Source organism: Aethalodelphis obliquidens, unplaced genomic scaffold (assembly GCF_003676395.1).
Source record: "Aethalodelphis obliquidens isolate GAN/ISIS:26980383/991018 unplaced genomic scaffold, ASM367639v1 scaffold33, whole genome shotgun sequence".
Lineage (NCBI taxonomy): Eukaryota > Metazoa > Chordata > Mammalia > Artiodactyla > Delphinidae > Aethalodelphis > Aethalodelphis obliquidens.
Genome location: NW_020837977.1, coordinates 1,280,162 through 1,307,969, shown reverse-complemented (window position 1 = coordinate 1,307,969; position 27,808 = coordinate 1,280,162). Strand labels below are relative to the sequence as shown.

Below are 27,808 nucleotides of genomic sequence, written 5' to 3'. Positions count from 1 at the left end.
AGGGAGACTCCGGCTAGCGCGGCAGCGTCCGAGCTGGGGCAGTTTTGCGGCGCGGCGCTGCCTTAGGGGTAGGGGTGGGGGTGGGGGGCGGGGCTTGTTGGCCTCTGCAGGCTCAGGGAGGCAGGTGGCCCCGTCTAGTCGGCCATCCACCCTGCAAAACCGCGGCTCGGGAGGCCCAACCGGGCGAGCTGGACGCGCTCGCAGCACTGGGGACCGTGAGCTCCCGGCCGCAGGGTCGGTGTGAATCACCCCAGAGCTCTTAGAAACACCGACAGCCAGGTTGCCCAGTTCTGGGGAAGTGAGGGGGGATTTCTAGGACTGGGGCCCGACGGAAGGTATTTTTTGAGCGTTCACCAGGCAATTATGTGTAGTCGGCGTTGAGAATCGCCACTGCCTACTCATGGATGGCACTGTCGGGCTGGTTTGAGTGAAGTCAGGTGCGTAAAGTTTCCTGCACACAGTAGGTCTTAAAAACGTTTGAGCTCGTCTACCCTGGCCCCGCCTTCTCGCCAGGAGTAATCAGTCCTACAATAGCTGTATTGATAGACATTGGAGAGCTCATCCTGTAGAAGCAGTGATGCAAGAAAGCTTCGGGTTTTTTTTTTTTTAATTATCCCGTGGAACACTTGTTATTCAGAATTTAAAACATTATAGATAAAAGAACATTTCTCAGTGAAGTCTAATACTGTTCAAATTCATTTTTACCTGAAAGATACACAGTTAACACCACAGATAGCTGGAATTTTCTTGTCTTCCATACATTAAGGAGTTCTCAGGTCAGGCCTAGGAGGATGATGGTGATGGTTTCTCCAAATAATGAAATTCCCACTATGGGAACCAAGAGTACAAGTGATATAGAGTAGGAGCTCCAAGCTGAAAGGGTGTGTTGTTCCCTTAGGTACAGAAGGAGAGGTTTCTGCAGAGCTCGAGTCGGCCAGCTAGTAGCCACTAGCCACCTGAAGTGTGGGTAGGCCAGATTGAGATCTGCTCTAAGTGTAAAATGCACACTGGATTACTAAAATAAGGTATGAAAAGCAAAGAATGGGAACTGTTCATTTGTTATATTGGTTACATATCAACATGAGAATGTTTTGGAAATTTTAAAATTACATATGTGACTCCCATTACACTTATATTGGATAGGGCTGTTCTAGCTCTTTGAAGAAGACCAAGTCTTTCATGTAGCAGTTGTGAAGGAAGGCAACCATATTGTACTTCTCAGGTGGACCTACATCTGTACTGTGCTTCACTTAATTTTTATGAAAGGGAGAAAAAGGGACCAAAAAAAAGACTAACATAGGGGACATTTTTAGAAAGCAGTTTCTAATTCATGGAGCCTTATGTATGTCACGTGAACGTCACGATATCCATTGATAATAAAAATGATACCAAGCTGTTGAGAAATTTGAATTATGTTTAAGGAATCTGATTAAGAGGGCAAAACGTGTAGAACATTTAAAATTTCTATTGAAAATGTTTCACATAGGTTCTGGGTTTTGCCATTTAATCTCTAGATATAGTGAACGTTTTTAGTTTTCCAATGAGCTAGTAAGCTGAGGTTTCAGGGAAACTTTGTTTCCAGTTTTGTATATTTGCTTTAAAAATATTTTTTTTTCATTCATTTATTTAATAAAAGCCTGCCGGGGGCCAGGGGTATTGCTAAGCAGTGTTGATGTAAAGGTTAGCACTCAGACACGGCCCTTACTCTCTTGGAGCTATAGTGGTTATCAATTCAGAGACAGTGAAAAAGTACATAATAACCAAGGCATAGTGTATTTTGCCATTGAGTAAGTGCTTTACCTCTGTAAATTCAACACATTGTTTTAAACCCAGAATTTATATATTCCTGCTGACATTTTAATGAAGAGTCTTATTAGGACTTGACTATGGGCTTAAAGTATATTAGTAAAAAAATCAAAGTATACTTAATTCATCTGTTAATTATGAGAACTCAAGAAAAAATTAAACTATTCACCTTTAAAAAGAAAGAAAAGATGAAAAAATTACAATAGCATCTTGTTTATGATACCTTCTTTTAGCCTTTCAGCAACTTTTAGGTTCTAAGGAATTTAATAATAGAAATGGAAAGGCAACATTGATTTATGCCCCAACATAGTTTAAAATTGCTGACTTTAAAAACTTAAATTTATTTTAGCATATTACAGAGTTCTTAAATCAATATATTTGAGTCTTTTAGGAAAAAGGTAAACATAAATCTTATGTTAGTTTACTACTGCTGCTGTAACAAATTACCACAAAGTTAGTGGCTCAAAACAACACCAGTACGTTATCTTACATTTCTGTAGTTGGAAGTCCAGCTCGGGTCTCCCTGGGCTAAAATCAAGGTGTCCCCGGGTCTGTGTTCCTCTCTAGAGGGTCTAGGGAAGGATTAGGTTTTTTGTTTATTCAGATTGTTGACCAGATTCAGTTCCTTGCTATGGTAGTATTGAAGTCCCTGGTTCCTTGCCAGCTGTCGGCTGAGAGATGTTCTCAGCTTCTAGAAGCCACTCACATTCCTTAGGTTGTGGCCCTCTTCAAAGCCAACAATGGTAGGTTGAGATCCTCTCATCCTTCTGATTTCTCTTACCTTTTCATCTGTTGTTTCATCTCTCTAATTTCAGTTTTTTAAGACTCTGGTTAAGTTGAGCCTACCTAGATAATCTAGGATAATCTCTCCACGTCAAGGTCCGTAAACTTAATCACATCCTTCAAGTCCCTTTTGCCATAGTGAAGTAACATATTCATGGGTTCCAGGGATTAGTGCATGGACATTTTTAGGGGAGGTTATTCTACCTACCACAGATCATACTTGGGTCCATGCAGTATATCCATCATTTCTTATCAGTACTCTCAGTACTTTAGGATGGAATAATAATGTTTATAATAACAGGTAAATTTTATCATATGTATAATATGTTCCAGGCACTATTCTAACCCCTTTTCTGCATTTACTCTTAGTCCTTAGAAATGCCCTAGGAGACAAGTACTGTTTTTATCCCCACTTACAGAGAGGGAAACAGGTACAGAGTGGGGAAGTAACTTCTCACAGCTATTAAGTGGTAGAATGAGGATTTGAATCTACATGGTCTGATTCCAGGGCCTCTGCACGCTCTGAACCACAACATTGTAGAAATTTGTGAACGTCTGGATTTACTAAACATGCTTTAGTGATATAGTGACTATGAGTTTAGGCTCTGGTATCACAATGTGTGGATTTATATTCTACCTTTTACCAGTTACTGGACGACCTGGACAAGTTACCTAACCTCCCTGGTTAGGTAACTGAATTATTAACTGAATTCATGACAACACTTGAGGATTCAATGAGGCACTATATGTGAAGTACTAGAAAAGGGCCTCCACGTGAGCTGTTGCTAGCTATAATTATTGGTGACAATTCAACTTTTAAAAACAGTTTATCGTGAAAAAGGAATGTTTCCTTTTGTAAATTCAGTCTCTTTATGAAATAAAAACTGAAAGTTAAATTTTTCCTTTTTATAAAATTTTATTTATTTATTTTATTTATTTTATTTTTGGCTGTGTTGGGTCTTCGCTGCTGCACGTGAGCTTTTCTCTAGTTGTGGCGAGTGGGGGCTACTCTTTGTTGTGGTGCGTGGACTTCTCATTGCAGTGGCTTCTGTTGTTGTGGAGCATGGGCTCTAGGTGCGTGGGCTTCAGTAGTTGTGGCACGTGGGCTCAGTAGTTGTGGCTCGTGGGCTCTAGAGCGCAGGCTCAGTAGTTGTGGCACATGGGCTTAGTTGCTCTGTGACATGTGGGATCTTCCGGGACAAAGGCTCAAACCCGTGTCGCCTGCACTGGCAGGGAGATTCTTAACCACTGTGCCACCAGGGAAGCCCTAAATTTTCCCTTTTAAAACACCACAATGCTGTCTCCTTTCCCAGCTTCTAATTTCTCTCCACTGCTGCCTCTCCTCTGTCTTTCTGGTGGTGTTACTTTCTAGTGCTACCTGATCGAACACTTTAAATACTTTGTCCAGACTCTAGTTGCCCCAGGGTAACATCCAAATTCCTTAGAAAGGCACCAGGACACAAGCTCCAAATACCCTCTGCTGCCATTCCTCTGCCTAGTATTTACACATCCACCATTTCTAACTTCTCACTGTTCTCTTTTGCTATTATTATTCTTGGAGGGAAACATGGCAGATGCTGGGTCTCTGGCCATAACGCCTTCTAATACTACTCCAAACCTTACCCTCTTCTAATAATCTTTGCTGCCATTGCCTTAATTCAAACCCTCATGTTCTCTGCATTTTATTTCCTAACAAATTTGTGGCCTCCTTATCACCCTTCAAGCTTACTCTCCTCCCTGTTCACCAGAATAATCTTTCTAAAGTACAAAACTTCACACATTGTTACTCTTCTTCAAACCCTTCATTGTCTCCCCCTGACACCAGTTCCTGCAAATATTATTCCTTTCCTTATGTCTCTTAACACCAGTTAGGTGCTTCCACTGTTGCATTCAAGGTATGCTTATTTAAGCACTCGTCTTTCCTTCTAAATTATGAACTCATTGATAGGGAATAAAAGATGCTTTTGCTTGCATGAATTTATTATACTATCTCATCATTGCCTATTTACATCTCTGTCTCTTGTCACTGAGCTGTGGACGCTTTAAGGGGAAGCTTGTTGTTTTATTTCTCTTTTCTTCTGTGCCCAAGAAATAGGAGGTGCTTAGTAATTGTTGAATGAATGAATAGGGAAAAATAACCCCAAATACATACAATGGAAAAAACGCTGCTTAAATCCCCAAATGTATCCAAAGCAATTTATTGGGAATATATAAGGTTCTGATTTTAGAAGAAGCATAACTGGTAGTTAAGAGCATGGACTCTGGAGACAGAGTGTTTGGCTTTGAATTTTGGCTCTGCCACTTACTACCTGTGCACTCTGAACCTTGAGTCTGTTCTTTGTCTTTAAAACAGGGATGATAATAGTAACTATCACTTAGGGTTAATAGAGCCAAGTGAGCTTGTGTTTATGAAGTGTCTATAGTAGTGTCTACCACATAGCAAATATTCTATAAGTGTTGGTTAAGTTAAAACACAATAGTTTATGTTCTTATTACTTTTGATAATAGCTAATGTCCTTATAATACAGTGATAAAAACAATAAATAGCCCAGTGTTTTGTAATTGTTATATCTAACTAGCGATTTTTTAGCTTTCAATGATGTTTAATATCTTGTTATAGAATGATATATTCATTAACCATTTAGAGAGTATTTGTGTATGATCCCTCTCCTGAGTAACTGACATATTTTCTCTATGTATTATTTTTCTGTTACCTGCTAAATGTAACATATTACTACAAACATATGGCTTGAAACAACATGAATGTATCATCTCACGGTTCTATTGATCAGTAGTCCATCATTGATTTGACCAAGGTAAGGTTAAGTTGTCAGCAGAGCTGTATTCCTTTCAGGAGACACTAGGGAAGAATCCATTTTCTTGTCTTTTCTAGATTCTAAGAGGTGTCCACAATCTCTGGCTCATGGACGCCTTTCTCCGTCTTCAAAGCCAGCAATGTTGTAGCTCTCTAACTAATCTGCAGTGATATCTCTTTCTCTGACTACAGACAGGGAAGGTTCTCTGATTTTAAGTATTCTTGTGATAAAATTAGATCCACCTCCATAATCTAGGACAATCTCCCATCTCAAGATCCTTAATTACATCTTTGAAGTACCTTTTGCCATGTAACTTATTCACAGGTTCTGGGGGTTCGGGTAAGGGCATCTTTGTGGGACCATTATTCTGCCTACCACACTCTTGTACTGTGAATGAATCCCTGGGACTACCCTGGTGGTGCAGTGATTGGGAATCCACCTGCCAATGCAGGGGACATGGGTTCGATCCCTGGTCCAGGAAGAGCAACTAAGCCTATGTGCCACAACTACTGAGCCTGCACTCTAGAGTCCACGAGCCACAACTACTGAAGCCTGTGTGCCCTAGAGCTGCAACTACTGAGCCCACATGCTGCAACTACTGAAGCCCACATGCTCTAGGGCCCACATGCCGCAACTACTGAGCCCGTGTGCTGCAGCTACTGAAGCCCGCGCGCCTAGAGCCCGTGCTTCTCAACAAAAGAAGCCACTGCAATGAGAAGCCTGCACACTGCAACAAAGAGTAGCCCTCGCTCACCGCAACTAGAGAAAAACCGCATACAGCAACGAAGACCCAATGCAGCCAAAAAAAAAAAAAAAAAAAATCCCTGATGAATGAGAGGTACGTGGGCTATACTTTCTGAAAATGGAGACAATATTAACTAAATTGTGAACAGTTTTGTCAGTATCATTTATCATCTATTCTTCCAGTGGTTGGTAAGAGCCATGTCTTCTTCACAGGGTGCTAAGGTACTGCAGGGGTCACTGAGCAGTGTCCTTGTTTTCAAGAACTTTTACTCTAGTGAGGAAGGGAGAATCAAGTTGAATAGCTGCTATGGGCTAAGCACTCTACAATGGATTTCAGATACATTAGCCCCATTTAATTCCCACAATAACTTTATAAGGAGTGGTAGGCAGCCTAGAGAGGCCCTCAGTGACCCCCACCACATAGTATTCATGCCCTTGTATAATCTTGTCCCTTTGAGTGTGGGCTGGATCTGGTGACACTCCCAAGGAATGCAGTAGGACACTAGTGATAGGATATCATCTCGGAATTAGGTTATAGAAGACCTGTGACTTCCCTCTTGCTCACGCTATCTCTGTTTCACTTTTTCTAGCTTGTTTTGATGAATTAAATTGTGATATGTTATATTGCCCTGTACAGAGGCCAAGGAACTGAGGGCAGCTTCCAGCCAACAGCCAGAAAGGAACCAAGACCCTCAGTCCAGTAGCTTGTTAGGAACTGAGTCCTACCAAGGACCAGAACATGAACTTAGAAGTGGACGCTTCTCTAGTTGAGCCTTGAGATGCCTTCAGCCCCAGTGAACACCTTGACTGCAGCCTTCTGAGAGATCCTGAGCCAGAGGACACTGTTAAACCTCACCCAGATTCCTGATCCATAGAATTATGAGGTAATAAATATTTTTTAAAGCCATTAAGTTTGGGGGTAATTTATTATGCAGCAATAGATAGCTAATACTGTTTTCAGTACAGATGACGAACAAAAAAAACACTTGGAATGTTAAGGCAAGTTTGTAGTTCTCTCACTTATTAGTGAAAGCTCTTTCCACTGCAAACAATGATAATATAATAAGAATACTGGTAGTAGCTTAATTTACTGAGCACTTACTAGGCTATGAGGCACCTTTCAAATTATTTTACATATACATTATCTTAGATTATTACAACAACTCTATAAGATAGGTATTATAATTATCTCCATTTTATAAGTAATAGAATTGGAGCTAAGAGAGGTTAAATAAAGGACATGCCCAAGATCTCCAGTTGACTAACAACATACTGGCAAGATTTGAACCCAGTTTGTGTGACTCTAGAGTTTTTCCTCTTAACAACTATAGTAAATTGTTCCCTAAGGATCCATGTTATAAGGCAAAGGTGATGGGTGCAGCTGGAAGAAAGGGTAGGGCTCCAAGAGTTCACAGCTAGATGAAATTAATCCTGATCTGGGGTACTAGGAAATGCCAGGGTGCCAGGAAGGCATCCGATCTGACTCTCGGAGACTGGGTAGGATTTAGGTGCATGGCTCTTAGAGGAAGGAATCTGAGCAAAAGAGGTGGAAAAGCATGAGACACAGATGAGAAAACACTACGTCACACCGTCTAGAGCTGGGCAGGATGAGGAATAGTGGGAGATAAAATTAGAAAGGTAATTTGGAGCCTGGTTATAGTTATGTAAAAAGATTATGAATATTTTTTAAGAAAAAAATCGATTCTTGAGTGTTTTGATAGTAGTTTCAATCACCTGCCTCTTAGTTTAAACTATAGAATGGAACTGTTAGAGAGGTAATATTCCAGTGAATCTGAAACAAAATCTGATTGTATGGATTGTGTGGAAATACAAAATTTAGTTCCAGTGAAGTGCAAAAGAAAAATAGAACTACACGGAGAACACTTTGTGTGGTTAAATTTCTTAACACATTCAAAGACGTGTTCAGTTTATATTTAGGTTCGGTAAAACTGCAAGAGTATCAAAATTTGTAGGCCTTTTTATTTCCTTGTAAAAACAATACTATTAGTGGTTATACTCAAAGCACATTAAGTATTTCACTAAAAATAGAGCCTATAGAAATAAAGAACAAAAAAACATTATGATTGTGTTTTCAGTTACCTGGGAGTGGACCTTAAAAACAGTACTATGGAAGGGAGTCATATGAAGCAGGGCTTAAAATATTATCCTCTATTTTTCTCAAAACATCATTCAAGTGCACTAGATGGAAATTTAATTTTGTAAGATGTCTGTACTGTTCAAATTTGTTTATGGTGTGAGCTTTCAATTTAGACAATTTATCATTACTTGGAGAGGAACTTTTTCTCTTAAGCCAGACTGAATTTCCTTTCCAGGGAATAGATGAATCCAGGAAAAATGTTTCCACAGCTCATACCTAGCCAAAAACAATGGCCATGGAGGAATGGAGAGCTCATTGAATAATGACAAAAGGAAAATATGTAATCCCCTTTCCTGTAGCCTTTCTCGTGTCCTTGACATGTCTCAAAACTCTCCAGTCCATAGATTCAAGCAGTGTACATTTTGATTCTCAAATGTAGGGGTTGAACTTCTGTTTCACAACAGTATTAAGCAAGCAATTACAAATATGAAATACCTACTGAGGCCTGACTCTGGTTTGCCTGACAGTTGTGTGACCTTTGGAAGGTCTCTTAACTGTCATGAGCCTCGGTTTCTTATTCTCTCATCTGTTTGACATGTCCTCAAAGATTCCTTGATTCCTTTTGGTTTTAATGGATTTGGATTCTGAAGGCCAAGTTTTCATGACTGCAGTTTCAACTCAATGCTATACTTAAACACTTGGGTCTCCATATATATTTTTCAAGCCACCTTTTCTATGTCTGCAGGTTTTCTGCAGTAACATAATTACATCCATAAGGGAGGCTAAATTTGGCTCTTCTTCTGGTTGATTCTGGTCTCATAATTTAGGAGCTGATACTCCCTCCACCTCTAGGGCAGATAGATTCTATACCAGTGCTAGAGGAATAAGCTTGAAGTCATTTCCTTGTAAAATCTCTCTCCTTTCTGCATGTATTTAAGTATTTGTGCTGTATATCTTACTGCCATAACAGAGGTGGTCAGTGAGGAAAAGAGAAAAAATATATGGCAGTAATTTACCCTGGCACCTTTAACCTTATCATCCTCAGCGTCCATCCCGAGCCCACAACTCTCAACTTAGAGCACTGCTGTCAGTCTTAGAGGCAGGAAATTTCTTCAGAAAGAAGCCTCTGAAACCATGACAAGCTGTTCCGAACAAGAGCTATTTACTCATTACATCAGAAGTTCGGGACTGGTCTGCAGTCAGTATTCTCGTATCCCTCAGAAGTGTAGGGAGTAGAGTAAAGGTGTATATAGGTGCACTGGAATTTCACATAATTTCTCAACAGCCTGGAAAGCATCCAGAAGTCCCCATTCTTCCTGAGTTTCCTGATTAGTGTGTTGCTCCTGCTGCGACTCATTTTAGAAGGATCTAGTAAGAAACATTGCTGCTGATTATTTCTGGGTCATGGAAATTCCCTGAAAGTTGGATAAAGGTGATGCTATAAACTTACAAGACCTGAGCTTAGCATTAAGGAGACTTGATCACTTATGTCCACCATATATAGAGTTGAGTGCTCCTAGACAAATGGCAGAATTCTTGAGGGCCTCAGTAGGTCATGTGACTTTGAAGAGTATGGCTTAGATAAATTTTGAGAACTCTTTTAGTTCTAAATTTCTACAGTTCTGTGAGTAAATTGCCACATGCCTGTAGATACTTTGGATTAGACCCAAACACCAGGGCAAATGAATATCAAAGGTTAGTGCTGCTTAGCTGGGCTTCAACATTATCCAGAATTGTAGAGGCTTCGGTTTACCCACTTTGATTCCAAGAACTTCTGAAGAGAAAAGTAGCCCAGAATGAATGTAAGGCTTGCTCTTGCTATACCATCTCTAAGTGCTTTGTTTTATAATAGTCAACTTAGATTTAATAATTTCAAGGTGTTCTTTTCAGCCATCATAACAGAAAGGCAATATAAAATCTATGATTTCTATATTTACTCCTTTCAAATTCCATCATTTTAAAAGTATGCTTATCGTTAGTAAAATCCTACTAAGTTTCACTAATCCAATGACAATGACACAAGATTTTTACTGCATATGTGATGGTATATTACATATATTACACTTCGGAAGGATACAAACACTTATGAGAAAGCACTTGCCCTTAGGCATCTTGAGTACTAGGAGAGGAGAAAAACCATAAAGAAGCAAAAATATGAACAGGAGTGAAAGAGTCAAAAACCCCAGGAAATTTTGCAGAATAGAATTAACTAAAAAGGAAAAATGTATGCTTTGGTTTTCTAATAAAATAATTTTGTGAATACTTTGTTAAAGATTATTATACTTAGAAGCAGGTTGAAATCTTTCTTTTCCCAACATGCAAAGCTTTCTTTAAAGATAAACGTTGCAGTGGTATTTTTAATTATTGAGGTTGGGTACTTATTTCCTTCTTACAGTCATGTGCTTCCAAAGGGATTTGGAACACAGAAGCATTTCATAGCTGTTTAGAGAAATGAGAACTTAGGTCTTTTTAATTACAAGCATTACTTCCCAGTTCTATCTAAGTTCAGACTCTATCCTCTGTAGTATTGAAACTTCCAAGTTGTGTTACACCAGTATAACGTATGATCTGTGTGCCTGGATCTTCCAAACATTGCTGAGTCTCTAGGATACATTAAGGCAAATTTGTTTCAGCTAGCTTTGTCCTGAGTAATTCTTTTCTGTGTGGCTTGTGAATTACCAAATAAACATGTAATTTAGGAAATACAATTTTATAACATCCTCCTCATTCCCAAGTAATTGTAGCTCAAACACAATATAGCAATAATGTACCTATTATTGCTGTCTGGCTATCTATCAGCTGATTACCTGAAGCAGTGTCTGAGCATGTTAATCATAAGCTTAAGATGACCAGAAAGTGCTCATTTGGGGGGTAATCATGATGGATCCTTGCTCACTTATCAAAATCTTATACTATATCCAAGTATGTTTAAGTAGTGTTTGGTGAAGGCAAATATTTCTGTGTTGTCATACAGAATTTTTTAAAATAATGCTAATCTTTAATAAAGTGTAGGTGGCTTTTATTTCAGATTAAGGGTAGACTATTTCCCTCTATTTGATGAAATAATATTAATGGCTAATATTTATATAGTACCAACTATTTGCCAGACACTATTCTAAGTGTTTTACAGGTATTGGTTCACTTCATGTCCACAACAACACCATGTAGTAGGCATTATGATGATCACAATCGCATTTTACAGATGAAGAAGATGAGGCATAGAGTGATTAAGTAAATAGTCCCAGATCATAAAGGTGACAGTTCAGAATTTGCACTTAGGCACGCTGACTCCCGACTCTGGTATCGGTGCTCTTAATTACTGTGATATGCTTTCTCTCCACAAATCAGCCTGCACCTCAGCTCCCCTGAATTTTGAGGCCTGGAGCCACAGTCTGGGACTTAAGCAACTGTAGCCAAATTCTGCTTTTCACTTAATCACTCAACAATAAATGAGTGAGATGGGAAGAACTAGGTTGTGGCCAGCGCTGGCTACATAATTTGCAGAACTCAGTCCAAAATGAAAACGTGGGGCCTTTTGTTCAAAAAGTAGGATTAATGATAGTAAAATATAAAGCCTTTTCCCTTCCTTTATGGTCACACTCTTATCATGAAATTTTTCATTAGCCATTGAATGTCGTTCTAAGTAAAGAAAAATTAAAAATTGAAATTATTAGCATGAATTTTGCCACTCATCTTTGTATTGTGCGATGTCTATTTTCAGTGCAAATAGAAGAGCTTTTAACTTTTATGTGGAATCACCAAAGTTGCACGATGCTTTTTTTGTAACTTGTACCTGAATATCTTTTTTTTTTTTTTTTCTTACCAGAACAGTGGAAACTGTGCATAAAACTAACTCAGTTGTTTTTATTTTACTTCTTGACATGTACTTTTTACCAACACTTTCTCCTTCTGGCTTACTGATGGGTAAGCAAGGACTGAAAAGAAAAGGGAATGTGAGTTGTCCTGTTTTTTTCCATTCTTTCTATCTCATAATTTTCAATGTAAAGTAGTTCATTAATAACCGGAACTAGTGTAAGAAAGGATATGATAAAGTTCCTTTGTTGTTCATGTTTCTTGTAACACCATTGTTTTTCTGTCTTTTGGAAGCAGTTCTGGTTCAAACAGGAAGCATAGCCTCGTGGGGTTCAGTTGTAGAAGCAACACACTTACTGTGTACTTGATTTGCATCGCTCTTAACTTTCATTTATTCTGGGTCTCCTGGAGTCCAGTACACATGGACACACAAAGCAGTACATGTGAATTGGGAGGTAAGGAACAGTGCAGGCTGACATGCATTTGCTTATATCTCCTCTGCTCATGTGTGTGTTCCATTGTCCAATCCCATCGAAATTCACTTAAAAAAAAAAACAACACAAGTTCAAATATGAGATTATGGAGAATTTCATGATGGCAATAGCAGAGTCCTTTTGAAGGCAGGGCCCTGCACAGGTCACATGGCTGTGAAGTAAGCCAACTTTGGGCCATTAGATGAGATGGAAGCTGGATTGGACTGAAACCACTTTTCCAAGTCAACCCCAAACATCCCAAATATCATATTAAAGATATAAGGGGTTTGGCCTGGGAGAGTTAGGTGTGGTCACAGGTGATCAAAACAGGCCACCATGCCTACACATAGAGGATAAGAGTGCTAGGAACATCTTTTGTTCTAATATTTGGTCTTTGACCTCAGTTCCTGACACAGGGCTCCTGAAACTCTTGAAATTTCCTGGGTGGTAGGAGTATCTTTTGTTCTAATGAGCCTCCTGGATGGGGACTGGTCACCAGAGAAGCCAAGCCATGATTAAATTTGGAATTTTCAGCCCCACTCCCATTCTCTAGAGAGGAGAGAGGGTCTGGAAATGGAGTTAATAATTGTTCATGCCTATATGAGGAAACCTCCATAAAACCCCAATAGTATGGGGTTTAGGGAGCTTCCAGGTGCGTAAACACATCTACATATTGGGAGAGTGAGTCATGCCAACTCCATGGATACAGAAGCTCCTGTGCTCAGGACCTTCCCAGACCTCGCTCTGGATATCTTTTCATCTGGTTGTTCATCTGTATCCTTTATCATATCCTTTAACACACTGATAAACATAAGTAAGTGTTTCTGAGTTCAGTGAGCTGTTCAAGGAAGAAAAAAAACAAAACAAAAAACAGGCTACTGTGCCTACAAAGACAGTGGAGTTGGCTGGCTACTGCTATTGGGTTGGCCAAAAAGTTCGTTTGGGTTTTTCCATAACATCTTATGGAAAAGCCCAAACGAACTTTTTGGCCAACCCAATATATTGAAATGAGGCCCTGCTGAAGAATGATGAAAGATGGCCTGCCATTAACAAATGGATAACTGCTGAGTGTAAAAACTAGAGAGCCTGGGTGGTTTTAGCATATTTAAAGGGCAGGTATAGTCAAATGGCAGAGAGTAGAATTAATTGGGAGAGTTGCTGAGATGTTTGAACCCTCATCCAAGGCAGATCTGTTATGTGAAGGTCAGAGTCCTAGTAGGAAAAACTAGGAGTTCAGAGAAGTGGGAGAGGGCTTTCTGGGTGTTCCTGAGGATATTGACTCTACAACCCTTCTGAACCCTCTAGATGTGTAGAGGTGGCCTCCCTTCCCTTCTGTAGAAAGAGCTGGCACTTCAGCTGTGCTGGAAGATGCTGCAGAAGCCTCTCCCCACAGGGCAATTGGTGCCTTGGTCAGATTCAGCCCTCACTGCCTCTCTTGGCTGCCAGACCAATAACTACAGATTGTATTTTTAAGAGTGCTTGGTCAATGGACCAGAATGAAAACCTGAATAAGCAAGAATTTATTAACTTGGGGGCACTTTCTTGGGAAATAAGGATTAACACCCTAGCAAAGACTCTAGACATGGGGCATGTGTGCTACTGTGGTGACTTTTAGAGACCTAGAAAAACAATGGGCAACTCTCAGTAAGTTAGAAATGCCTGAGTTGGCCTGGAAGATGGTGGATGAAGGGAAAAAGTATGCTTGAGAGAAGTGGGCACGTTGGAGTGGATATATTATGAAAAACCACAAAACCCACCATGAGATTATGTCCCATGAGAGAGCCAAGAGACGACATGAAAGCCACCAGGAATGTGCTGGAGAGCAATGTAGACTGGCGACGATGACCGTAATCAGCCTCCATTTCAAGGTAGTAGGAGAATGAATATGGTTGGTTGGGCACCTGGGTTCTAGCCCTCATTCTAAAATAATTGGGTGATTCAGGAAATATATGAAAGAATATCTAGGCAAATCACTTCAAAAATGTCATTTCTGAGAAGAGAAGTCTTTATGGCTTCCTCAGTCCATCAAAGTCTATGCCTTACTGCCCTCAGCTCTTCACACATTTTTTTTTTCAAATTGACTTATTTTCCCCAAATGTCTGAAGAGGTAGATAATATTATTCACTTTTTAGAGATTAGGAAACAGAAGCTAAGAGAGTCTAGATGACTTACCATGTTTTAAAGTTGACAAGAGAGAGAATAACTTAGTATTGCAAACTATGAAGCCAAGTGGCCTATGTTTGAATCATGGCTCTGTAATTTACTAACTCTATGACCTTGGGCAGTGACCTAAGTCTTGAGACTCAGTTACTTTAACTGCAAAATGTGGTTAAGGCTAACATTTGAATTATGGATTATTTGGAACCTTACCTGTGAAAATCCAGGTAAAATGCATTAATACTCCTCTGCATGTAGCATGTATTTAGTAAGTATTAACTCATAATAAAATACATTTCTTTTGCTGTTAGTGGTGGACTTGTCACTTACATCTCAGACATATATCATTTGCCTATCTGGTCTTTCAGACCTCGTTTTTATTTTGGAATTCTAGTTCACTGGAAGATATGACAAACTATAACTGTTTGTTTTTATTTTTAAGGAACAAATTAGTATACAAGTATGAGGAATTTTATCACTTTCTATCCATTTCCAATATCAAAATTGACAAATCGATGCAGCCCAAATTTGAAAATGTGCAGAAAGGAAGATTAGATCACTAGATCTAGACCACTAGATCACTTCATTTATTTTCTCTTTCAAAAATATATTTTTTAAAACAGCAGGATAAAAAAGGAAAATCATGTTCGAGAAAGGGCTGTTACCCTACTACATTTACTCAGTGATTGATTGCATTTTCTCCCAGGACTTGAAGAATAGAAGAGAACATGAGGGTTGATTGCATCAAAAGTGTGACACGAAGAAAGGAATCAAGAAATCACATATATGTCTGCACAGAAGTCAACTAATAAATCAAAAGCATGTTCTTAGCTAAGTCAGATGTTTCTTTGAAACAGCATATGGTGCAATTCTAACATACTCTATATTCAGCTACCTAATAGGCTGTTGCTTTCAACTAGTGAAAAATCTAGCAGCACAAATGTTTGTAAGGCTGGTAAAACATTTTAACTTTATTTTATGCCCTGATTAGCTTTTTTTTATTTTTGTATTTTATTTTATTTATTTATACAGCAGGTTCTTATCTGATTAGCTATTACTGGCCTGATGATTACGTTATAAAACCTAAAATCATAAATGGAGAAAATAACCTGTTGGCAAGAGTGAACCCTACTTGTTACAACATCCTATATTATGTGTTCATAGTTTCTTTTTAGCAGTTACTTTGATATAAAATTTAACAAGTTTTCTTTCATCCCATATTAAGTCTGTATTTTTTTAAAAATTGTGGATTTAAATTTCTGCATCACTTTTAGAATTGAGAGTCATAAAATTAACATATGTCATAATCATTTTAACCAAATCAAATCCTCATGAGAGTATCATGTCCTAATCAGGAAAGAATAAAGATTATAACCTTTAAAAATGTTAAGATGACTGTATCTTACTACAAAAAAGTAAGTCAATCCCATTATAATTGAAGAAAACTAGTTCACATGGATTTTTAAACTTTCAATACTAAAAAGTCCCTGACTGTGTGAAGGTTGCTGTGGGTGTATATAACTTTGTAGCAAAGGAGAAACTTGTTAGACTATAATTAATTGACAAGTGTAGGAGGAATTTGTCTCAGTCGATCATTATTCTATTTTTCACAATTATATTTAATTGCCATTGTATTGTAATGTCAATGTTAGTCAATGTCAAATCTGAAAGCTATATTCTATCCCCATCCATCCCTTGACCAAAAAATGCAACCACGCATGTTTGTTGGTTACCGATACCAAGGAAAGCCAGTCTTCCACAGGAAATTATCAAGCACTGTATTTTATCATACTTAAAAGGAAAGGAGGGCCAGAGGATATTAGTGAAAAATTGGGGAGTAGAAAACTGAAAAAGAAGTCACTGGTTTAATTTTCTAACCAGTAATCAGCAAGTTATTCTGAATGAAAACCAAAGTCTCTCATTTCCAGTGACCACACTCGGCAGCATCCAGGGAGTTCATGAGAAGGAATAGTGGACTCCTTCATACATGTGGAGATACTTAAGTGCTCGGAGAGGGCCCTGGAGCTACTTTGCCAGGATTCTGAAATCCAGGTTCTCTTGCTTATTTATTCCTTTCATTAAGTCTACTCATTATTTTCCAAGGCCACTAATTCTGTATGTAGTGTCTGTTCACAGCACTTAATATTTCATAAGAGCCTGGTGCTATCAGTAACAGCCAAACAAATAATGGAAAAGCTATGCTACAAAGCCAAGTGGTCAAATGTGAGGGAAATAGCTATATGGTGCAGAAGTACAGTGGCTGTTTCAGTTGTGTGATTTTTTCCCCATCTGGCTCCCAAGTAAAATAATTGAAGAAAATAAAAAAGGAAATGGCACTAGTGAAATGTTCTCTCCCTGATAGACACTTGGCACACACACTGTCTTCATCATTTTTCCACTGGTCCAGGCCCAAGACCAATTCTGTTCATAGCTGAGAAATATTAACGAGCCTTGAGACAGTAACTTGCTGACTCAGTGTCAAGCCATCCCATATGGAAGACCTTGCCCCTTGCTTGTGCCCCAGTTGCAATAAGGGGTGTTGTCAAGCCTTTGAACAAAAATGTGACCTTTCCCTGTCTCCTTCCTGCTTAATTTCTCTATGACTTGTTCTTCTCCCTGAATCTTGCCCAATTCTACCTAATACCAGACTTCTGGATGCCTTTGCATCCTTTCCCATTTGCTTACTTATTCAGACTTCTTATTGCCTGCATGTGCTTCCCACTAATAATTATGTCCCACCTTTAGCTGCTGGGATCTTCCTGCCTTGAATTGCCTGATTGCTTAGATTTCTCTATTTGCCATAATTCCCTAACATGCCAAGTGTGGAATCAGAATTATTCCCTTTTCATACTTTGGGATCTATCTTTAGTTGCCTCCTCTTTTCATTCAGGTTTTTTCAGCCTGGTTTTACTGTCTGATGTTCCCTGTGTGCTCTGGTTCTTTGATTATGGGAAAGAGGAAGAAAAATGTGGGCAGAGGGCCTGGAAACATGGCAGCAGTGAGAAATCTGAACTTCAGAGTTGTCTCTGCTTTGGAGCTGTCCTGGATAGATTCTTCCATCCTTTGTTGCTTTCTAACTGTAAGGAGAAGGGATTTGTGAAGTCTTGATTAATTTGAAGCTAGTGTGTGTGACAGCTCACAGATAGTGATTTCGACAGCTATTTTGAGTCTATCCACATGTCAGTAGCTGTAATTGCAAGCTTCTTTTCTTGTTAATTCCTGGAGTTGCCTCTCTCCTTCCCCTGCTGTGAAATTTTGTCCCTTTCCAAAACAGAACACATTTTTTTTTTCCTGATGCTGAGAGCACACTCATTAATTTCTCACTTAGTGATGATTCATTAATCATGGAAGGGCATGTGAGCTGCAGTTAAAGCAACTCCTTCAATTTAATTTAACAAACATTTAGAGAGTTTAATGCGCAGAGCGAAGCGCTAAGCACAAGACCCAAAGAGACCCAGTTTGGATGATATGTAAATTATTTTTTTCATCAGGATAAGTGTTTAATAAACTTTTCTGAATCAAATCTAATTGGTATGGACTTTATTGTGGTTTTATGTTTAGATAAAAGTTTTAACATAAACTTTAGTTATAAACATAAAGAAATGTACTTGGATTGTTTCTATAGAGAATCAATACGTTTTATTTAGATAACTTACCTACAGTTCATATTTTCATGAAAACAGTGCCAAGTCAAAAATTAAACCCTGCAAAATACCACAGCTTACACTTTCCTTTTGTACACCCTTTCTTCTCTGTTGATACCATTATGTAGGAGTAATACAGAGATAGAATCGGGAAATGGTTAGAAAAGGAGAGATCTTTGAGCAAAATTAGGGTGTTTTGGGAAATAGTCATTTTAACTTAATTATATCTTATATAATTTAATTATATTGTAGAATCAGGAATGATTGACAGATAAGACCTAAGGTCAAGTTCATTTCCATCATTTTACAGGTAAGGAGTCTCAGACCAAGGGAGAAGACATGATTTGCCCAAGATTGCCCAACTAGTTGGAATTAGAAACCAGCTCTTTGGATCCAAGTCTGGAGTATTAGTGATGACTCTCTGAATGGTGAGAACCAAAAAACAATTCTAACTGACTTGGAAAGTTGTTGGTCATGCCTTTGAGAAGTGAATGGATTGCACTTATGGCTTGATCTAAGGGTCCCAACTGTCTTAGTTTCATTCAATTCTCTTTCCACTTTCTCCATCTCCAGAATCAGCTTCCATCTTTGGTGGCCTCAGTTCCTCCTAGTGGTGACAGGCTTTATCCATGCTGCTGGTAAAGATGTTCTTAAGTAGCCACAGAATCACGAGTTCCTTGCTTACTGACTTAATGGAAAACATGAAATGAAACTCATTCCTATCATTTGAACATCAGTCAGGATGCTGATTGCCTCTGCTTGGATCACATGGGCACCACCATGAAAGTCACCAATGCCCAAAACGTGAGGGATCATGATTGGCCAGACATGGCTCACATGTCCACTCTCTTTGTCCAGAGAAACCCATCTGCTACTAAGGGCAATGTTGGGAGAATGTACTGGACAGACAAAAATGATGGCTTCATAGCTCACTGCATTAGAAAAAAATCTTAGAAGATTTAAAATGACAAGTAAATAAAAGAAAACAGATATTGTTGAAACCTAATTTTATACTTTTGGAATATTGAAAAAAAGTTGGAGATATTGATTAAGCTATTGTTTGCTCTATTAGGTCTTATTGCAAATAATGAATAATTGTTATCAGCATAGTTCACTCTCCTTTTTCCATAAGCCTCCCTCATGCCCACCATGATCCAAACCTATCCACTAATAATTAGCAAACCTCACCTTTACATTCTCTCTTTATCCCTCTTATTTTCAACTGTAAAACTCCAGGTAAGCATCAGAGAAAATTCTTATTAAAAAAACATTTAGGGGTTCTTATTGTTCATATTCTTTCAATTCTTTGATATTGCTTATGTTTATTACATTATACTAATGAGTTAATGAAGAATGAGTAATTTGCTTAGAACATTGCTACACACAGAGAAAGTGCTATAAGTTTTTTTTTTTTAGACAAATTAAAGCTTTTTGAAAGTTTATCCTTCTGAATATAATTATTTCTGTGCCTGTGCATTATCAAATTCAGTCCTTGTAGTTCAGTGTGTTCAGACTCATACAACACACATATTCATTGAACACTTAGGAAGTTCTTTCTAGAATGAGTTAGCCAATAAATGAGTATATATAAACATAAACCCATACACACATTCATAAACAAATACCTGACTTTGGGGCAAAGGGAGTTAACAACACTCAATCACTTCTAGACTTTACTGTTAATCTGTAATTCTGTCTCTGTGAGGTAGATGTTATTCGTATCTAAATGATTAAGTAATTAGCCCACTATTATATTAAGAGTACCAGATTTGTCAGCTCGTATGGGGTTTAGTTCCAGCTCTGCTTCTTACTAGTTTACTTACCTTTGCTAAGTCTTAGTTTCCTCATCAGAAAGATGATAATAATAGGATCTAAACGTGCTTGGCAAATAACAAACAATTGGGTTTGTCTGATTCAAGTTTTTCTGAGGAAACGTTAAAGAATTTAGTAAATAATTTCTGTGTTAAAAATCAAAAGAAACATAGATAAACTATGGCTTCCCAGTTCCCTTTTACCTCGGTTCCTCCCATTAAGTTGGGTGTTCTAAACTAGATCTTAGACTTTCATTCAATTCCTTGAGCTCCTTATTTCCAGTTACTTTCACTCCTGCTTCTTCTTGGTCATCCCACGCCACAGAAATTCTCTGAGCCTGGAAGAATTTTGAATTCCTCTACCTCTGAAAGACTACCTAATAATATCTCATTCTCACCACTGTCTCTCAGTTTACTAACTCACTCATTGAAAACTCCGGGCCTAGAAATCTCTTCACTCTCCCTATTAGTTTCCTTCTCTACCACCTATGCTTTAGGCTTATTTTCTCTGAGAGTAGACACCGTCAATATCCCCAATTCTCTTCTCCTATTATCTGTTACTCTCTGTGCGCAGTGACCTTCAATCTCTCTCCGTCTCCCCAAACTCTATGCTCCAGCAGAACTGAAAGTACTGGAAGTTCCTTGAATGTGCCCTGCTGTTATGGGTTTTTGTTCCTTTGCTTGTGCCACTCTCTACTTGAAATACCTGTCATACAAAGATACATTTAATTTTAAAGTCTTTCTGGGAAAAATCTCTATGAAGACTTTCATGATCACCCGTCTAGGTTAAATCTATTACTCACCCATTTGGTGCCCCACAGTGTTCTGTATCCATTACAGCAAGGCACATGTTCTATTCATTTCCACTTATTTGATTTTTATATCCACCTTCCATGACTGCTTAATTTCTGTATGCTCAGCATCAGTGTAGTGCCTCACATGTAGTAGGCTATTAATAAGCATTTATTGGATGAATTTATTAAATGACTTAAGCAAGGGGAAATACTGTCTCCCTGGAAAAATTAAAGTTTTTATTTTTCCAATACCAAGGCACATACAACTCTACCCACCTTTCTCTGCAGCTACTTGGAAGTACAGGGTCAAGCGTGAGAAATTATCAGCTTTGTTAACTTTCATTTTTGGAGGATTTGAATTCTTTCTTTTACTTTATGTAGAGTTTCACATTCATAACTTTAGATTATGTGATCTAAAAAAGTAAGGTGTGTGTGTATGTGTGTGTGTGTAGAAAGATAAGTAAGTATTGATAATTTCAACAAGTACTATTTCAGAAAATAACAATATCTTTCTTGACACGTTTTGATACTTATAGGTGTACCAGATTATCAGTTTTTCAACATGTTGTAAAATAAGTAAGTTGAACATTTCACATGAAGAAAATTTTCACATGAAGAAAATTGTATTCCAGCACTGAGGGTAAATCTCTCCCTTTTTGAAATTTATAATTATAGTCAGTGCATAGAAAGGTAAATATCTTGAATAAATCTAACATTTAAATCTGTAAATTTTAAATAATTTTCTTGACACAAACATTTTCTATGGCTCCTGAAAATACTTAGTCAAACATTTAGAACAAATACATAAATGGTATTGTGCTAAACACTGAAGTCTAAGGTCTGTGGTCTAGATTTTTGAGAAACTTAGGGAAAAACATTGAGATATACAAATTCATTATCATATAGAAGAAGAATAACTAGAAAAATACAAGCCAAACCACTTACGTAAGTCCTCAAGTTTGGTAAATTGATTTTCACACCAAAGACTTAGCTAATTATGTCAAATATTGGAATGTGTTTCAAAGTTTTATAAACAATAATGAAACAGATAAATGGTATAATCTATTATAATAAAGATATGTATCGTTGTGGTAGAATTTGCAATCAGTATCTTTAATAACATGTGCACATGTTAACTTGGGGGAACTCTTGGAATGAGTGAATTCATGGTTTATTATACAATTGATTTATCAAACAGAACATAATTCATACTTATTGTTATGTTTTGTATAATTATCAGAGATCTGCTGGTATATGTTTAGTAACTATTCTTTGGGGGGAAAAAAAGTCCTGATTTGCAATGTTTGCCTATTGCCGTGGTGTAAATTCTCCTACCACAGGCAATTTAAAGCTACCAACGTGAGGTTACCTAACACAGTTAGGAAGAAAAGCACACATTTGGCTCTTGTGAACTCTACAAGCCAGCTCTATCTAGCACACCACTGCCAAACTCTTATGCTTCTGTAGATTTTCAGTAGAAGCTCACTGTTTTGATGCAGCTACATCTTTAATTAAATGATAAAAGAAGCCATACATGTGAGGCAGATTACTTCGAAGAGCTGTACTCAAGGATTCCTTTTATTTCTCTGAATTCCCTCAAACAATTAAAGGCAACGGAGTTCAAGTTGTGCTTTTGTTTATTTCTAATTAAGCCTGGGATGATAATTTTCTAAGAATTGTATTGAAATTTTCAAATCCAGGAAAGCTTTACCCATCCATTCTGTTATCTGGGCTGCTTGAACATTGCTCTTAAATTGGGGCCCATAGGTCTCAGAAAATGAGAAAATATCAGCTTCCCAGCAGGTTCTGTTTGAATGTACATCTATAATTGATGAGATGTATTCACATATTAGCGTTTGCTTTTTTTTCTTCAGCTTTTGAAACTTTTCCAGATGCCATTATGGGTTAGTTCCTAAAGATTAGGTCTCTGAATAGATGCACAAAGGCTTTGCTTAGAAAGGATATGACATTTCTTCATCTGTAAGTTGGAGACAGCACTATATTATGGAGGAAAACAACTTAGATTTTTATGGTCACTGTCTATTGTATAGAAAATACCCCTGCTTAAATAAGCAATATTTTAGGTAATATAAGTAAAACTCGTGCAAGGTCACTAGTTACTGAAACTAAAGCTTGTTTGAAGGTTTGTTTTTAATATTCAGATGGTTGCAGCTTTATCTTTTACATATATTTAGTGTCTTTGGGATTTTTTAGAGTGATGTACAAGCAAAGGTATGAGCATGAAAAATGTTTGAATCAAATAAAACCAAATGTCTTTCTGAGCATTGAAGTTTATACATTTTTATTGTATTTTTTAAAATTAATTAATTAATTTATTTTTAGCTGCATTGGGTCTTCGTTGCTGCGCGTGGGCTTTCTCCAGTTGCTGTGAGCAGGGGCTACTCATTGCGGTGGCTTCTCTTGTTGCAGAGCACGGGCTCTAGGCACGCAGGCTCAGTAGTTGTGGCTTGCTGGCTCTAGAGTGCAGGCTCAGTAGTTGTGGCTCATGGGCTTAGTTTCTCCGCAGCATGTGGTATCTTCCCAGACCAGGGCTTGAACCTGTGCCCCCTGCATTGGCAGGCGGATTCCCAACCACTGCACCACCAGGGAAGTCCCTTTATTGTACTTTTATGAGTTTTCTAGAGGGGATTGTCTTCCAGAACACCCTAGTTTCATCAATCCTGAAAATATTTCTGCAATAATAACCTTACTCTTCAGGTTTCTTTAGACCTGTTTCCCGAATTGTGTACCAGAGCACACAAGTACCTTGATGGTCCTTGAAAGAAAAGGGGAGATTATACAGCCAAGTATGAAACTGGTTATATACACTGGCCCCTATTAAAGAGTCAAGATGCACATAAGAATATTAAAGACTCTGAGAAGTCCTGCAGAAAAAGAAATTGTTAATATTTGCTTTAAAGCTTCTCCCAGTAATATTGACCCAGGACCATCTTTTTATGTTATCCTATTAACATCCATAAAGCATACTTTTAGGAATATCTTCTTTACAAAATCTTATAGAAAAAATATTGAACTTATCCTTTTCTTGTCAATATTATATGACACACAGCTAACTTAAAATTCAGAAACAAGTTTCTAAGTTTTCTAAAAATTGAAAATAACAAAAATTGACTCAAGAGATATAGATATACTAAACAAAACAATGATCATGGAAGGAACTCATTACATTGTTAAATTAGGGTCTTGGCTATAAAAATACCAAAGAATTTCATGGATGAATGTTTTCAAACCTTCTAAGAACAGGTAATTCCTACGCAATTTAAATTGTTTCAGGCATAGAAAATAAAGCATTCCAATTCGTAAAAGAAAACCCAAACTACTATGACACTGACTCCAAAATCTGACAAAGACACCACAGAAAAGACAATGATAAATCATCTCACTTATGAATATTAATGAAAGACAGTAAATAAAATCCAGAGAACAAAATGCAGCACTACATTAAAAGAATAATATGTCATGATCAAGTGGGGTTTATTTCAGGAATGCAAGACTGTTTAGCAATATGAAATCTCCTAGTACAATTGACTACAGGTCAAAGAAGAAAAACCCTTCATAAAATAGGAAGAGAAGCATACTTGTTTAAATAAAATGATAAGCATATCTCAAACCAGTTTCTAGCATTGTTCTTAGTGATGAAACACGTGTAAGCACACCCCCTGAAGTCAGAAATAAGTCAGGTGTGTGTTGTTTTCCTATTATTATTTACTATTTTTCTGGAAATATTATAGACAGTGAAATTAGACAAAGGGGTGAAATAATGATGATAAACATCGGAAAAGAAGGGGCAAGATTATCACTATTTAAAGATAATATGATTATATATTTGAAAAACTCAGAGAATCAATAAGAAAAAGTACTATTAGAAAGAATAGAGGAATCCAATAATGTGGTCACAAAATATATACAATGGCTTTGATAAAAAAATAAATGGGAAAATGATATAGGGAAAATATTCCAATTATAATTCCAACAATAAAAAAGTAGTAACAAGCCAAATACCTCAGAATAAGTGTAACAAGAAATATATAGTTGCTAAATGAAGAATGAGATTTGAATAAATGGATACATACACCTTTTTTTCTGGATAACAATATGCAATATTAAAACTATGAAAAAAATCTAATTCACATATATAGCCATTGTAATTCTAATTAAAATCCCAGCAGAGTAACTCTGAAATTCACCTAGAATAATAAATATGTAAGAATAGGCAATATATTTCAGTATTTTTCAAGTTTCTACCATGAATAATATGATGTAAAATAACATTAGCCAAGTAACAGAATATTCCTAAGATCTCACTGGCTTAATATAATAGAAATGTATATGTTGTTGAAGTCACAGTTGGTGAGGGTTTGCCTTGCTAGAGGTGCCTCTTTGTGATTGTTCAAGGATCCAGGCTTTTGTTATCTTGTGGCTCCACCTTTGTTTAAGTCCTCCGAGTTCTACCCGTTAGAGTTTCTTCTTAATGTCTTTGCCCATAAACACATATCACTCCCAGGCCAGATCTTAGACACACAGTCTTAACCTTTTGTGGAGCTAGGAAATTAGATCTAGCTGTGTATACTGGAAGATAATAAAACGTATTTTGACAAAACAGAGCAATCTGGCAACACTTTTATAATCAGAAACCAAAAAGCAGATTCTAAAATACATAATATGCATCAACTGTATCTGTCTTAAATATCAACAATCCAATTAACTAAGGGTATCAGTTCTTTTTAAAATACAGACTTCCCCTCTTAGGTTGAATAATACTATCTTACAAAGAGAAACCAATTGTTTGTAGCCTTATGGTGTGTAGAAACATGCCTTAGCATTTGTGCACAGCTGGTCTAATTGGAGGAGCTAAGTGGGTAGATTTTCTAGTAGTTCTCAGTGCTTTCAAACTTCGCTGAAATTTGTGTGGCCTTGGTGCTTTCTCCTACATCTGGAACATAGAATGAACAAAGCACATGGAACTCAATCTGGCAAATGTGTTGTACTGATGACATCTTGAGAACATGGGTGTCTTTCAACAATTATTACGGTCTGTGAACACAGATTTTATGTTGTATGAGCTATGAGCTTGGGAAATTATACGAGGATGTTTCCTAAACATATATTCTAAGTGTAGCCACTTCATAGTATTTTTGTGAGAATCAATTGCAATCATGTGTGCAAAATTACTGTTTTGCATAAGAAATGTACAATTTGGCAGATCTTTTAGATCTTTATTCTTTCCTCAAGTATAAATTGAGCACTTAGAGCACCAGACACTGTTCAAGGCACTGGGCTTGGTGCCATGCATGAAAAGGGACACACTTCCTGCTTTCAAAGAGCTTCCGGTTGGGGGTGCATGGCATACAGGGGACATAAGTGAATATATAAACAAGTAGAAAAGATAATTTGATAAATATTATGAGTGACATTAAACAGCCTAATGCTCTAGAGACTGGAGGGCAGCAGGGGCTGACTATAGAGCTAGGTAGGCGTGGTATGTTCCAGAAGGCAGAGCTTGTGATGACACCTGTATCATGAGAGGTGCAAGTTTAACAAAAACTCTCAATAAATATTTGCTGAATGAATGAGTTTACTTATTTATTTTTGATTCACCTTTAAATTCATTTTACATTATGAAGTAAAAGGTAAAAGGTTTTCAACAGCTGAAATAACTGTAAATAAGCATACAAATGATTTTCCTGATCTAAATGAAGTTATATGTTTGGACATCAGGCAGAATGACAGCTCAATCTGTCAGCTTTTTAAATGAACTAGAACTTTTGAAAAGAAATATAATTTTATAATGAATGCAGCACTTAAAATTAGCCACAAATGTAAATGTTATGGCTTCTACTTCTGGCTACTCTCCCTGGGTCTCTGCTTTTGTGCTCACCCTGCTCTCTTCCTTTACAACACTGTTAGTGTCATCATTCTTGGTGACTTTATCCATGTAGCTCCTCCATCCTAGCAATTAAACAACTATACCTGTTTTCTCATCTATAAATTTGGACTCATAATTCCTTCCTAGTCACTCAGAGGACTGATGTAAGAATCAATTGTCATGATTTATGTGAAAATACTAAGTTATATAGCATTATTTTATATTTTTCTAGGCTTGTAGACCATTCTAATGCACCAATGCTGTAATTTATTAAATGAGTATGTTGCTGACTTTCTCCACAATTTCCTTCATAGGAAAAGAAAAACGTACTTCTGGTTAATTAAATGCATATCTAAACTTTAAATAAAAACCATTTCCTACACTGGGCTTCAAGATGGGGGAGTAGTAAGACGTGGAGATCACCTTCCTCCCCACAAATACGTCAGAAATACATCTACATGTGGAACAACTCCTACAGAACACCTACTGAATGCTGGCAGAAGACCTCAGACTTCCCAAAAAATATATACTTTTTTTTTTCCTTTTTCTCTTTTTGTGAGTGAGTATGTGTATGCTTCTTTGTGTGGTTTTGTCTGTATAGCTTTGCTTTTACTCTTTGTCCTAGGGTTCTCTCTGTCCCTTTTTTTTTTTTTTTTTTGTTTTGTTTTTTTTTTAGTATAGTTGTTAATGCTTGTTAGCATTGGTGGATTTCTTTTTTGATTTGGTTGCTCTCTTATTTCCTTTTTTTCTTTTTAATTTTTTTTATTTTTTAATATTTTTTATTTTAATAACTATTTTATTTTCTTTCTCTCTTTCTTTCTCTCTCTCTTTCCTTCTTTCCTTCCTTCCTTCCCTTCCTTCCTTCCTTCCTTCCTTTCTTTCTTTCTTTCTTTCTCTCTCTCTTTCTTTCTTTCTTTCTTTCTCCCTTTTCTTCTGAGCCGTGTGGCTGACAGGGTCATGGTGCTCCATCCAGGTGTCAGGC

General features: G+C 37.5%; 1 long non-coding RNA gene across 2 annotated transcripts; it reads left to right on the top strand.

Annotated features, from left to right (window-relative positions):
- The first annotated feature begins 65 nt into the window (after positions 1 to 65).
- LOC113631437 (uncharacterized) lies at positions 66 to 27,332 on the top strand. Of its 2 annotated transcripts, XR_003437320.1 has the most exons (5): positions 66 to 437; positions 899 to 1,025; positions 6,787 to 7,033; positions 18,645 to 18,762; positions 27,141 to 27,332. It is a non-coding gene; the product is annotated as an uncharacterized LOC113631437 (long non-coding RNA). The 2 variants fall into 2 exon arrangements; XR_003437319.1 differs by having other exon boundaries at positions 66 to 1,025.
- The last annotated feature ends 476 nt before the right edge of the window (positions 27,333 to 27,808 follow it).